The following is a 13,014-nucleotide window of genomic DNA, read 5'->3' as shown; positions in this document are numbered from 1 at the left end:
CATCTGTAGAACTCTCTTTTCAGAATTGTTGCGTGAGATTCAGCCAAAATTTTACTGGGCTGTATTTCTTCTCATGGCTAATCAAGAGCTGTGCTCTCTCCTTGATGGTTAAACCCTTCAGTTATTTGTAAATCAACATATCAGATTCATCATATTACACAACGCAAATAAAGATGGTTACAATAAAGGGAGGGGAGGGGGAAGCAATATATCTACGTTAATCACAGACCTGTAAAACGTCAGCCCAAATTGCTTTGAATTTTTCAGGCATTCCATTTCTGCCACACACCAGTCATTCGTTAGCTGCGAGGTCTACCATATCACCGAGTCAGACACCAATATTTGGCCAGGATCGACCTTTCCATTTTTGCAGGATTAATTTTTTAGCAACCAAAGCTGCACAATGGAACCGCACCAGGTATCAGGAATATATTCAAGAATGAAGCTTAAGGGGGTGGCCTCCAGTTTAGCATCCAATATCAAATTGGTCCTTTGACCCACCTCATACCAGAAATGCTTGATACAGGGGCACTCCCAAAACATATGAGCTAACACCAAGGGAGTTACATTTCCAACAGTGGTCAGCATTTGTGAGGCCCATTATCATTAGCTTATGTGGGGATCAGTATATTCAAAAAAGTGACTTTTGGTGAATAAGCTGTAGTCTCATGCCCATAGTTGCTTTTTTAACATTAGATACAATTGTATTCCATTGGATTGGATTGTCATGTATCCAAATATCTATTCCAAGCAACTCTCAAATTATCGATCGTTGGCAGAGATTTTGGGGCCCGAAAATCATAAAAGCATACCTCTGGCCAAGTAAATCAAGGAAGTTTCCTCCAAAATAACAAAAAATTTGGATGTTCTAGAGCTCCCAAAGCATCCAATCCAAATACATTTGCAAGTAAATGCTTTAACTGGAGATCTTTCCATGCTACGGAGCAGGGCAAGCCAAATTGTTGCTGAATATCTATACATGGTTTAAACTTATTGTCAATTAGCTGCTGTCAAGCTGTCCTGCAGTAGCTCAAGAATGTGCGTACTAACCTCAGGACAGGCTGTTAAGAACCAGAGTACAAACCCCAAATTGGCTGTGAGTTCTCTACTTAGATTTCACCAACCATCAAGCATAAACTCCTGAGGCACTATAACAGCCTAACCATGGAGTCACAGACTGTCCCTTATCAGGGGGTAGCCGTGTTAGTCTGTATCTACAAAAACAACAAGGAGTCTGGTGGCACCTTAAAGACTAACAGATTTATTTGGGCATAAGCTTTTGTGGGTAAAAACCTCACTTCTTCAGATGCATAGAGTGAAAGTTACAGATGCAGGCATTATATACTGACACATGGAGAACAGGGAGTTACTTCGCAAGTGGAGAACCAGTGTTGTAGTCCACTCCCAATAATAGATGAGGAGGTGTCAATTCCAGGAGAGGAAAAGATGCTTCTGTAATGAGCCAGCCACTCCCAGTCCCTATTCAAGCCCAGATTAATGGTGTTAAATTTGCAAATGAATTTTAGTTCTGCTGTTTCTCTTTGAAGTCTGTTTCTGAAGTTTTTTTGTTCAATGATAGTGACTTTTAGATCTGTAATAGAATGACCAGGGAGATTGAAGTGTTCACTTAGTGGCTTTTGTATGTTACCATTCCTGATGTCCGATTTGTGTCCATTTATTCTTTTGCGGAGGGACTGTCCGGTTTGGCCAATGTACATGGCAGAGGGGCATTGCTGGCACATGATGGCATATATAACATTAGTAGATGTGCAGGTGAATGAGCCCTTGATGGTGTGGCTGATGTGGTTGGGTCCTCTGATGGTGTCGCCAGAGTAGATATGGGGACAGAGTAGGCAACGAGGTTTGCTACAGGGATTGGTTCCTGGGTTGGTGTTTCTGTGGTGTGGTGTGTAGTTGCTGGTATTTGCTTCAGGTCCGGTGGTTATCTGTAAGTGAGGACTGGCCTGTCTCCCAAGGTCTGTGAGAGTGAGGGATAGTTTTCCGGGATAGGTTGTAGATCGTTGACAATGCGCTGGAGAGGTTTTAGCTGGGGGCTGTATGTGATGGCCAGTGGTGTTCTGTTATTTTCCTTGTTGGGCCTGTCCTGTAGTAGGTGATTTCTGGGTACCCGTCTTGCTTTGTCAATCTGTTTCCTCACTTCCCCAGGTGGGTATTGTAGTTTTAAGAATGCTTGATAAAGATCTTGTAGGTGTTTGTCTCTGTCTGAGGGGTTGGAGCAAATTCGGTTGTATCTTAGGGCTTGGCTGTAGACAATGGATCTTGTGATGTGTCTTGGATGGAAGCTGGAGGCATGTAGGTACGTATAGCGGTCAGTAGGTTTCCGGTATAGGGTGGTGTTTATGTGACCATCACTTATTTGCACTGTAGTGTCCAGGAAGTGGATCTCTTGTGTGGACTGGTCCAGGCTGAGGTTGATGGTGGGGTGGAAATTGTTGAAATCATGGTGGAATTCTTCAAGGGCCTCCTTTCCGTGGGTCCATATGATGAAGATGTCATCAGTGTAGCGCAAGTAGAGGAGGGGCACTAGGGGACGAGAGCTGAGGAAGTGTTGTTCTAAGTCAGCCATAAAAATGTTGGCATACTGTGGGGCCATGCTGGTACCCATTGCAGTGCCACTGACTTGAAGGTATAAGTTGTCCCCAAATCTGAAGTGGTTGTGGGTGAGGACAAAGTCACAAAGCTCCGCCACCTGGCATGCTGTGGCCTCATCAGGGATACTGTTCCTGGCAGCTTGTAGTCCATCCTCATGTGGAATATTGGTGTAAAGTGCTTCTACATCCATGGTGGCCAGGATGGTGTTTTCAGGAAGATCACCAATGCATTGTAGTTTCCTCAGGAAGTAGGTGGTGTCTCGAAGATAGCTGGGAGTGCTGGTAGCGTAGGGTCTGAGGAGAGAGTCCAAATAGCCAGATAATCCTGCTGTAAGAGTGCCAATGCCTGAGATGATGGGGCGTCCAGGGTTTCCAGGTTTATGGATCTTGGGTAGCAGATAGAATACCCCTGGTCGGGGTTCTGGGGGTGTGTCCATGTACATTTGTTCCTGTACTGTAGCTGGGAATTTCTTGAGCAGATGGTGTAGTTTCTTTTGGTATTCCTCAGTGGGATCAGAGGATAGTGGCCTGTAGAATGTGGTCTTGGAGAGTTGCCTGGCAGCCTCCTGTTCATAATCTGACCTGTTCATTATGACTACAGCTCCTCCTTTGTCAGCCCCTTTGATGATAATGTCAGAGTTGTTTCTGAGGCTGTGGATGGCATGGCGCTCTGTATGGCTGAAGTTATGTTGTTTGTCCACAATTTCAGCCTGTGCATGTCTGCGGAAGCACTCTATGTAGAGGTCCAGTCTGTCATTTCGACCGTCAGGAGGAGTCCACGCAGAGTTCTTCTTCTTGTAGTGTTGGTAGGAGGGTTCCTGTGGGTCAGTGCACTGTTCAGTGGTGCATTGAAAATATTCCTTGAGTCGGAGACGATGAAAGTAGGCTTCCAGATCACCGCAGAACTGTATCGTGTTCGTGGGGATGGTGGAACAGAAAGAGAGTCCCTGAGATAGGACAGACTCTTCTGCTGGGCTAAGTGTGTGGTTGGAAAGATTGACAATGTTGTTAGATGAGTTGAGGGTACCACTGTTGTAGCCCCCTGTGGCAGGTAGCAGTTTAGATAGCTTACTGTCCTTTTTCCTCTGTAGAGAAGTGAAGTGTGCATTGTAAATGGCTTGTCTCATTTTTGTAAAGTCCAGCCACGTGGAAGTTTGTGTGGAAGGTTGATATTGTATGAGTCTCTCCAGTTTAGAGAGCTCATTCTTGATCTTCTCCTGTCTGCTGTACAGGATGCTGATCAGGTGGTTCCTCAGTTTCTTTGAGAGTGTGTGGCACAGTCTCTCACCATAGTCAGTGTAGTATGTTGATTGCAATGGATTTTTTACCTTCAGTCCATTTGGTATGATGTCCATCTGTTTGCATTTGGAGAGGAAGATGATGTCTGTCTGTATCTGTGCAAGTTTTTTGTTGAGGTTGATGGATTTCCACTTTCCATATAGCCGTATGGAAGCCGTATTTGGGCATAAGCCAAAAGCTTATGCCCAAATAAATCTGTTAGTCTTTAAGGTGCCACCAGACTCCTTGTTGTTTTTGTAGACTGTCCCTTGGGGTACTCCAATCTATATGGTCACCTAGATAAGCTTGCCTTTGTGATAGATGGTCCCTCACAACAATATTCAGGTTACTCCTGGTCCCCAAGGACTAGTCAGTTACCCCGGGTCAGTTGCACCTTAGATCTCACACCAAAGACAACACTTGCAGCCAATCCTATAATAAATTATCTAAAGATTTTATTAGTTAGGAAAAGGAAATGAGAGTTATTTACAAGGTTAAAGCAGGTAAACATACACACGAGTTACAATAGTCTTTAGTTTCAAAAGTAATAGAAGCTTGTATAATAAGGAAGCTCTATATGTCTCTTAGGGCTAACCCAGGCTTAAGCACCGGGGATCATTTGCTTGTGTTTAGTAATCCTTGCCCCCCAGAGTCCAAGCAGCATAAAAATAGTTTCTCCTTGTCAGAGATTTTTAGTCTTGTGTCCTCTGATGTTCCACCATGGTCCATCTAGTGTTGATGGACTTTCTTTGTCAGGCAGGAGAGTTAAGGCAATAGGAAATAAATGAGTTAAGGCAATAGGAAATAAACTGAAAATAGCCCTTTACGCCTTCAACCCCAATGAATGAGAGAAAAAAAGAAAACAAAAGGAACTATCATATCAATATCAACTAGCACACATCAACATCTTTAGAGCAGCCATATCAGATCTCAGAGAGCAGTACATAAATTCCATATGGTTGGATCATTCCATAGGGATCTCCTCTTGCGAGGGAAGTGTGCAGATTTTTGAGGTATTTTTCTGTTTGAAGGGAACTGAATGACACTATCTTCTTACCATTCTTAACAGGGAGCATTGCTGAAATATTTTATTAAATACCCAAGTCCATCTTTCTGGCCAATTGTTCGCTTGGTTAAAAGCAGCCTTCATTGCAACCACGGCATGGGCATAATTTTGAAAGAGTAGTACTCTCATTGCTGGTTCTCCTGATAGCAGCTCCGTTTTTTCCTCTGGATTTCTTCAATGTAAGTTCCTTAGTAGCAAACTTCAGGAACTTCACAATCAGTGCTCTTGGGCAACCTCCTGGAGCTGGTGTGGGGGCAAGGGCCTGTGTGCCTGTTCTATATCAAAACAAAAATCTACTGGCAGATCCAACAACTTAGCGAGCAGTTTAGAGACAAATTCAGAGGGTTTCTCTATTCCCTCAGGGACACCCACAACCCTGATATTACATCGTCGTGAGTGGATTTCTAGGTCAATTAGCTTGGTCTTCATGTTCTTGATAACCTGTAATGTATTCTCTTTAAAATCATCTTCCACTCCAGAAATTCTGTGTTGGGCTTCCCCCATCCATCAGGACAGAGCTTGTTGTGCACTCTGAATCTCAGTCGTGATGGCCTGGAGGGCGGAAACTATAGATTTAATTTTAAAGAGTATTTGTGGCCACCAGCTGTAGTACAGCCGTCAGCTGTGCTCCATCTGGCTCACGCACCATTGTGTTTGTAGAAGGGTGGGGGAGACAGATCTCTTCTATTTTTTTGGTGCTTTCAGATTTGGAGAGGAAGATGCAGAGCTAGAGGGCAGGGTGGAGGGTTCTCTAGTCAGGCACAATATTTCTTGGGGCTGGGTGATGGGGCTTAGGAGACGATGTTTGGGGATTCCCTGTGGGCCGCTTTGGAGCTGAAGCAACCTGCATCCACCTTGTTCACAGTGCCCTCTGGTGTCCAGTTTTCTTTTCTCTGAATACCCATCAGTTTGCTGATATCATCCATCACTGAAATGTGGCTGATTGTGGGCAGTGATCTAAACATGGTCTCACAGAGCCATCTAGAGTTCCCACTCTTACCATCTCCCTACCTCATGTCGTCTCTGGACACAGAGCCCACAATTACACCAGCTTTTTTGCCTCTGCAGCAGTATTGCAAATTCAGATCCATATTGCTATTCCCATCTTTTTTAGTGTAATTCCTTATTGTGTATCTCCCAACCAATACCTGTACTTTGGAGTCTTTCCCCCTAGGTGTGTTAGTTTGTAACTGTCCTCAGATGAAGAGGGAACTGGCCACTTAGGGGTAGAACTCAGAACAGAATGCCCATTTTGCCTCCTCTCAAGTGACTTTACACTATGCCAGGGTGGTGTCCCTCGACAAGCTCAGCGACCACACTAACAGCTGGGAAGGCACGTAACAGCCGGTACATGAGGGACAATAAGGTAAATAGCCCAAACCCCAGTGATGGGATGACACACCAGGAATAGCAACGAATGGAGGGGGGAATTACTGGGAACAGGAAAATAGGATCTGGGGAGGGCCGTGGTTCAGGTTAACTGAAAAGTAATTAACATTTATAAATAGGCCCCACCCCCTCGCACTCACAAACTCCTCCAATCCCACCTCCCTCCCTGGTACTTTCCCCGGGCGGGTGGCATGGCTGGGGTGGCACGTTCCGAGATGGAGTGGTGCAGTGCTGTGGCAGTGGCCAGCATAAAAAAAAAGTCCCTTTACTACTTCTTCACAGCTGGGTTGGGCAGGGTCCTCTCCCGACTCAGCCAGCCTGCCTGGCCTGGAACCCTCCTGCGGCCTGGCTGGCTCTCCATAGTCGGATCCAGGGCCGGCTCCAGCATTTTTGGCACCCCAAGCGGCCACACCAAAAAAAAAAAAAAAAAGGGCCGCGATCAGCAGCAGCTCTACCGCTGCTGCTTCATTCTTCGGCGGCAATTCGGGGGCAGGTCCTTCCCTCTGAGAGGGACTGAGGGACCTGCTGCTGAATTGCTGCTGAAGACCCAGACATGCTGCCCCTTTCCGCTGGCCGCCCCAATCACCTGCTTGCTGCGCTGGTGCTTGGAGCTGGCCCTGGTCGGATCTCTTGCCTCTGGTTGCTGGTCATGCAGAGCTGGAAGGTGCCTGATGCCTGCAGCTAAACTCTCAGAGTGGTACAAAACTCCCTCCAGGGGAAGGGGGAATTTAGCAGGGACGCCCTGGGCCACTTTGACTCTCTTCCATCTTCCGAACTGAAAGTCAACCCTGTTTTCTTTGTCTGTAAGGACAGGCTGTCCCCTCCCCAGTTAACTGCCTTGGGCTATTCTCAGTGTTGTTGTAGCTGTGTTGGTCCCAGGATATGAGAGAGACAAGATGTGTGAGGTCAGCATTTATTGGTAGAAGGTGCAAGCTTTCGAGCTACACAGAGCTCTTCCTCAGGCCCAGGGAAGGAAGCTGAGTCTGGGGGCTGTGCAGCCCTGGCTTCTCATTGGTCCACTGTACTGCTTCAGCAGCTCGCTCCATGCAGAAATCTCCGTACTGTCCCGAGCACGGGTTTCTACTGTCTAGTTCAGGGGTTCTCAAACTGGGCGTCATGACCGCTCACAGGGTCACAAGATGTTACATGGGGGTCATGAGCTGTCAGCCCCATGTGACTGACAGCCCTGAGCCCCCATTAAATTAACCTCCCTCCTATTTTTCATTTATGGGGGGGAGGGGGGAAATCACAGTCTGAGGCTTGCTGTGTGAAAGGGGTCACCAATATAAAAAGTTTGAAAACCACTGGTCTAGTTCCTTCTGTCCTCGCCCCCACCCCAACTTGCAGCATGCTGGCAATGGGGTCAGAGGATTCTGGCAGCCATCTTAGACTGCCAACCTCAAGAGATCAAACACCATGAATCAGACATCCAAAACCCACGAGACTGACACTAAAACTCATGAGATTTTTCTAACAGTTTATACTGTGGGGTGGGTTTTCTGTCTGTCTATTGATCGTTGAATTGCCCCCATCCCTCCCCAGTGTGAGTGTGTCCATCACAATCAGCGTTGGGGTGAGGTGATTTTGGCCCTCGCTGCAGGAGCACTCACCCCACTTCTGCCTTGCCCCTGCCCAGCAATTAATTCTGCCCCCATTGGGGGGAGGGGCTGGGATGGCTATGGGTTCAGACCCGTTGTCCATTGCATTTGGGAGGCAGTGGATACATTCCCCACCTCTTGGCTGGTGACTCAGCTCGTCTACCTCTTTGCTCAGCTACTGCAGCGCTCTCCCCTCTGGCACTCTTAGAGTGCTGGGGATGGGGCTCAGTACTGCCAGGGCCCGGAGAAATGCCAGGCTGAGACAATCACTACTCATCATCCAACCAGCACCCCGTATCCAACCATTGTCCAATCACTGCCCATCATGCAACCATTGGCCCAGTCTCCAGAGATCTGGTGAAGGCCTCAGTAACAAACCAACATACGGAAGGAGAGAGCAGGGGTGCTGGAACCATTTTTATAGTGGCGGTGCTGAAAGCCATTGAACCAAACTATAACCCTGTATAGGATGGAAACCACTTCAAGCCAGGGGGTGCTGCAGCACCCCCTGCACCCCTAGTTCCAGCATCTATGGCAGAGAGCCTCTGCAACTCCCCAGCCCAACCTCTGCATCACACCAGGATCTCCACAGTGCTGCATGCTGCAGCCCTACCTTGATATGCTCCTCTTACCTCCAAATGCCCCATCACTGGGGGTAGCAGGCTGGGGGCTTTGTCAGGCCTCTCCCCTTCCCCATGGCGCTTTATGTGGAGGTAGGCAGGAGCCTAAGTCGTTCTTGCAGGACACAGCTTAGGTGCCTAAGCTGCCTGACTCCAGGAGAAGGGTCACTGGCAGTGGATCGCAAGCAGAAACAGGTGCGCTCCATTGCGGGTAATACCACCTGGAAAAGGGAGGTGAACAGGAAAGAAAGGAGGGAGGCTCAGATTCCGTTTGCCTAATTTCAAACCCACCCAAACATTGTGGATTCAAAGGTTTAACTTGATCTCAAACTTCATTGTACTGATGTTCTTCTTGGGTGACCATATTATACGTACACCATCGTTACTCTGTACTTTCACTGCCTGAAACGTGGATTTCCCACAGCATCCTGCACATTAACCTCAGTGCAGTCACAATGTGCAAGAAAAATAATTTCACTGGGACTCCATTCGTTACCATGCCCGACCCCACATCCCAGGGAAGTACCCTAGCCTAGGCTAGCAGTTACAAAGGCAGCCTCCTTCTCCTCCAGAGTCCCTGCTGAATTCGCCCTTGGTTTGTGCTCCGCTTGCTCTGAGCACACCTACTGGATTGGGCTCCACAGGAAGATAAGCAGGCACACGCCTAACCTCATCTCATTTGAGGGACATGCTGATAGGCATGAGTTAGGCACCTACCTCGGGCAGGAGTGCATATGCCCAGAGGTAGAGACTCGGGCACCTTGGGGACTTTTAGAGCAAAAAGTGAAGCCCCGAATGAATTTAAGCACCAACAGCATTCAGTGGCAGCCAAGTGGGGATTTGTGGATCGGAGTAGTATCTAAAGCCCAGATTTGTGTATCTGTCCCATAACCCATGCTGTAATTGAGCCTCAGTTCCGCTCCCTGCACAGCAGTGTCAGAGAGCTAGAAATACAGGGTCTGTTTACCACTTTCCTCAGCCCATTTACCAGCTCTTCAGGAGCCGTATGATAAACTGAACTGGATTCACCTACACTTCATTAAATTCCCTTTGTGCCATTTCTAGTAATACATTAAACAGAATTCTCTCGCTGATTTGGGGAATTATCAACTTCAGTTTTAATTTACCTAGAGAAGAATATCTCTACCCAAGGCAGCCTTACAAAAGCCTTGTTCATTGTGAAAAGCTTTCCACAAGAGAGACACAATGATAGAAATTGTAACTGAATTCACCCAGCATTTTATTCATAGATTCATGAATTCTAAGGCAAGAACAGACCATTATGATCATCTAATCTGACCTCCTGCATAACACACAGGCCATAAGGACTTCCCTGAATTAATTCCTGTTTGAACTCCTTAACATTAAGTATATTACGTCAACGCTATTACCTTTATCAACCAAACTTTTAATTTCATCACATGAAGTTAATTTGACAGGATCAGTTCTACATAAACCCACGTTGATACACATGAATTATATTACTCTCCTTTTATTCTTTAATAATTGAGTCCTGTATCAGCTGCTTGTCGCCTTTTTATTTATTTAAAGTGAATTTAGTAATTTTGTATTAAACTACCATGAGTTCAGCTCCTGTTGCTACAGTTTCAAGCTCAACAGAGCGCACATGATCTCTGATGCTTTTCTCAAATTTGGAGACTCTAGGAACACACAGTGTTCCACAGATAGTGACCAGAGACAGACAATCACAAGTACAGTTATCTGCACCACCTTAAAGCACTAAGTTACAATTACCCATGCCTAGATAAATCCTACAAAAGCACATGCAATGACTAAGGCTGTGTCTACACTATGGGGTTATGTAGGTATAGCTCTAGCACTGAAGCTATGCTGCTATAGTCCCTGTTGTGTAGACATGGCGTAGGATTCCCCTCTAAGTCAGCAGTGAAGCAATGTGCTAAGACTGTACTCATACTCACATTCTCAAAGATATTCCAATGGATCTCTCAATAGATGATTGATAGAGGGGGGGTTCCTGCTGGGGTTTCCCATGGGGTCTTCCATTGGGGTCCTTCCGTGGGTTACTTTTACTCAATCAGGGAAACTCTTTTTATATTGTACTTTTGACCACATCTAACACCTTATGCATATGTATGAGGGTTTCAACTCTCTTTTCCTTATCTGTACTTCTACACCCCATGAATATTGGGGTCCCTCATTTTTCATAGGTTGTTCTTCGTTCCTTAGTCTCATTAGCATCTATGCACAACATGGACCATACGGTCAGGACAGGGCTCTCCATCAGGTGTCTTATGATCTTGGACTGTACCTTGCAGTCTATTGCAATCCAGTTTTTTGTATCATTACCTATTGGCACATCCTTTGCATTAATCTTGTGACCTTGCTGGCATAGGGTTATCCCTAGGTAACCCACTTATGTCAGGTGTTCTTAAGCCTATGGCCTAGTACTTAAATCTATTTAGCATACGTTGATTATATATAAAATAGCATATGAATTGACCATTGACACCACATAACACAATGACAAATGGATGATTAAATTAACTAATTGACTACATGCTCTAATATCTTGCCTAGGATCAATGTCAGGCTGACAGGTCTATAATTACCCAGGTCAGCCTGTTTACTCTTTTTAATAATTGGTACAAAATTAGCTTTCTTCAAGTCTTCTGGAACTTTCTCAGTGCTCAGAGTTATTGAAAATCAACATTAACAGTTCAGCAAGCTCCTCAGCTTCTTATTGTCCTTAACTCTGCTGGCCATAGATTTCTCTTTGTGTTCCTTGGCTTTCCTAATGAATATTCTATGATACCTAACTTCTGATTTATATTCATTACTATCAAACGCCCCTTTCTACCAGATTGGCTTTTTAACCAGTACAGCCTTCTTCCTGGATTGTGGCTTTCTGGGCATTTGGGAAGGTGTTCTTAAATAATTCCCAATTATCATTCACATTTTTCTGAGGTAATGCTTCCTCCCCTCTGATTTGTCTCATCATTGTTATCAGCTTTGTGAAATTGGCCCTATTAAAACACCAAGTATATATATTACTGGTCTGGACTTTATTCTGCTTGCAGATTATAAATGTGATCAAGTCATGATCGCTTGTGCCTGAGCTATCATTACTTTGTAGTTCTGTGGTCAGTTCTTCATCTCTTAAGATAAAGAATACCCCCAGGTTGGTTGCAACACTTTGTGAGTTAGGAAATTGCCATCTATAATATTTAGAAATTCCAAGTAAGTTTTAGTACTGGCAACCTTAGACTTCCAGAATACATCACACAAATTGAAGTCCCCCAATGATCATGCAGCTTTTTATCCTCTGTGTTGTGGATAGATGCATAAATAGGCGGTCATCCTGCTCCCTAGTAAGATTTGGTGGGCTGTAGCAGACATCAATTAGAATCCCATCCTGTGCTTTCTCTGTTAGGACACTGATCTATAAGCATTCAAGATCATTTTCTTCTGACTTGGAAACAGGTAATACCTTTTTTTTTTTTTTTTTTTTTACATGGAGTGCCACTCCCCCCCCCTTTGCCCACTCGATCCTTCCTAAATAGGTTATAGCCATTGATTTTAATTCCAATTGTGCAAATCATCCCACCAGGGTCCAGTAATACCAACTGGTTCAAATTTATTCTCATAAATGAGCAATTCCAATTACTCGTTTGCTACCCAGGCTCCTAGCACTTGCTTACAGTCAGGGCTGGCTCTAGGATTTTTGACGCCCCAAGCAAAAAAAAAAAAAAAAAAAAAACACCCTCTGGGAGCGCAAAATAAAAATAAAAATTATGCCGCCCCTGAAATTGTGCCGCCCCAAGCACGTGCTTGGTTTGCTGGTGCCTAGAGCCGGCCCTGCCTACAGACAACTCAAGAATTTCTTTATGTGTCCTTTGGTTTCTTGATCAATTTTGTTCTCAAATCTCGATTTTGTGCTGATTGCTCATATTTTCCCTCCATTTTTGCTACGAATTTAATCCACTCCTGACTACTCTAGCCAGCCTGTCCCTGAGATTGATCCCCCTTCTATGAAGTGGAGGCCATCCAAACTACACAGCCCTCTTTCCTCATGGAAGGTGGACAAACGTTCCACAAAACCAAAACCCTCCACCCTACCCCACTTACCTAGCCAGAGGTTCACATACAAAATCTTCTGCCTTCTTTCACTTGTGGGACAGGTAGGACCTCAGAGAACACTGCTTGAAAATTCTTTTTGTTTGGCATGCTTCCAAGGGCTTAATGACAGGGCTTAATGCTCATCTGCCGCATAACCTCACAATCTTAGCTTTTCTTTGCAAGAGACTGATGGCAAGGGGCTCCCCCTGCTCTGCTGGAAAAAAAAAAGTGTCCTGCAGAAAAAAATCCATGTGAAAACTCTGGGCCCAAACTTGCAAGGTTCAGAATATCTCACAGTGCCTTCTCACGAAGATGAAAAGATTGTTAAGGGAAGACAAGCCCATTATGATCAT

This window comes from Emys orbicularis, chromosome 7 (assembly GCF_028017835.1).
Source record: "Emys orbicularis isolate rEmyOrb1 chromosome 7, rEmyOrb1.hap1, whole genome shotgun sequence".
NCBI classification, from domain to species: Eukaryota; Metazoa; Chordata; order Testudines; family Emydidae; genus Emys; species Emys orbicularis.
This window is presented reverse-complemented; position numbering follows the sequence as displayed.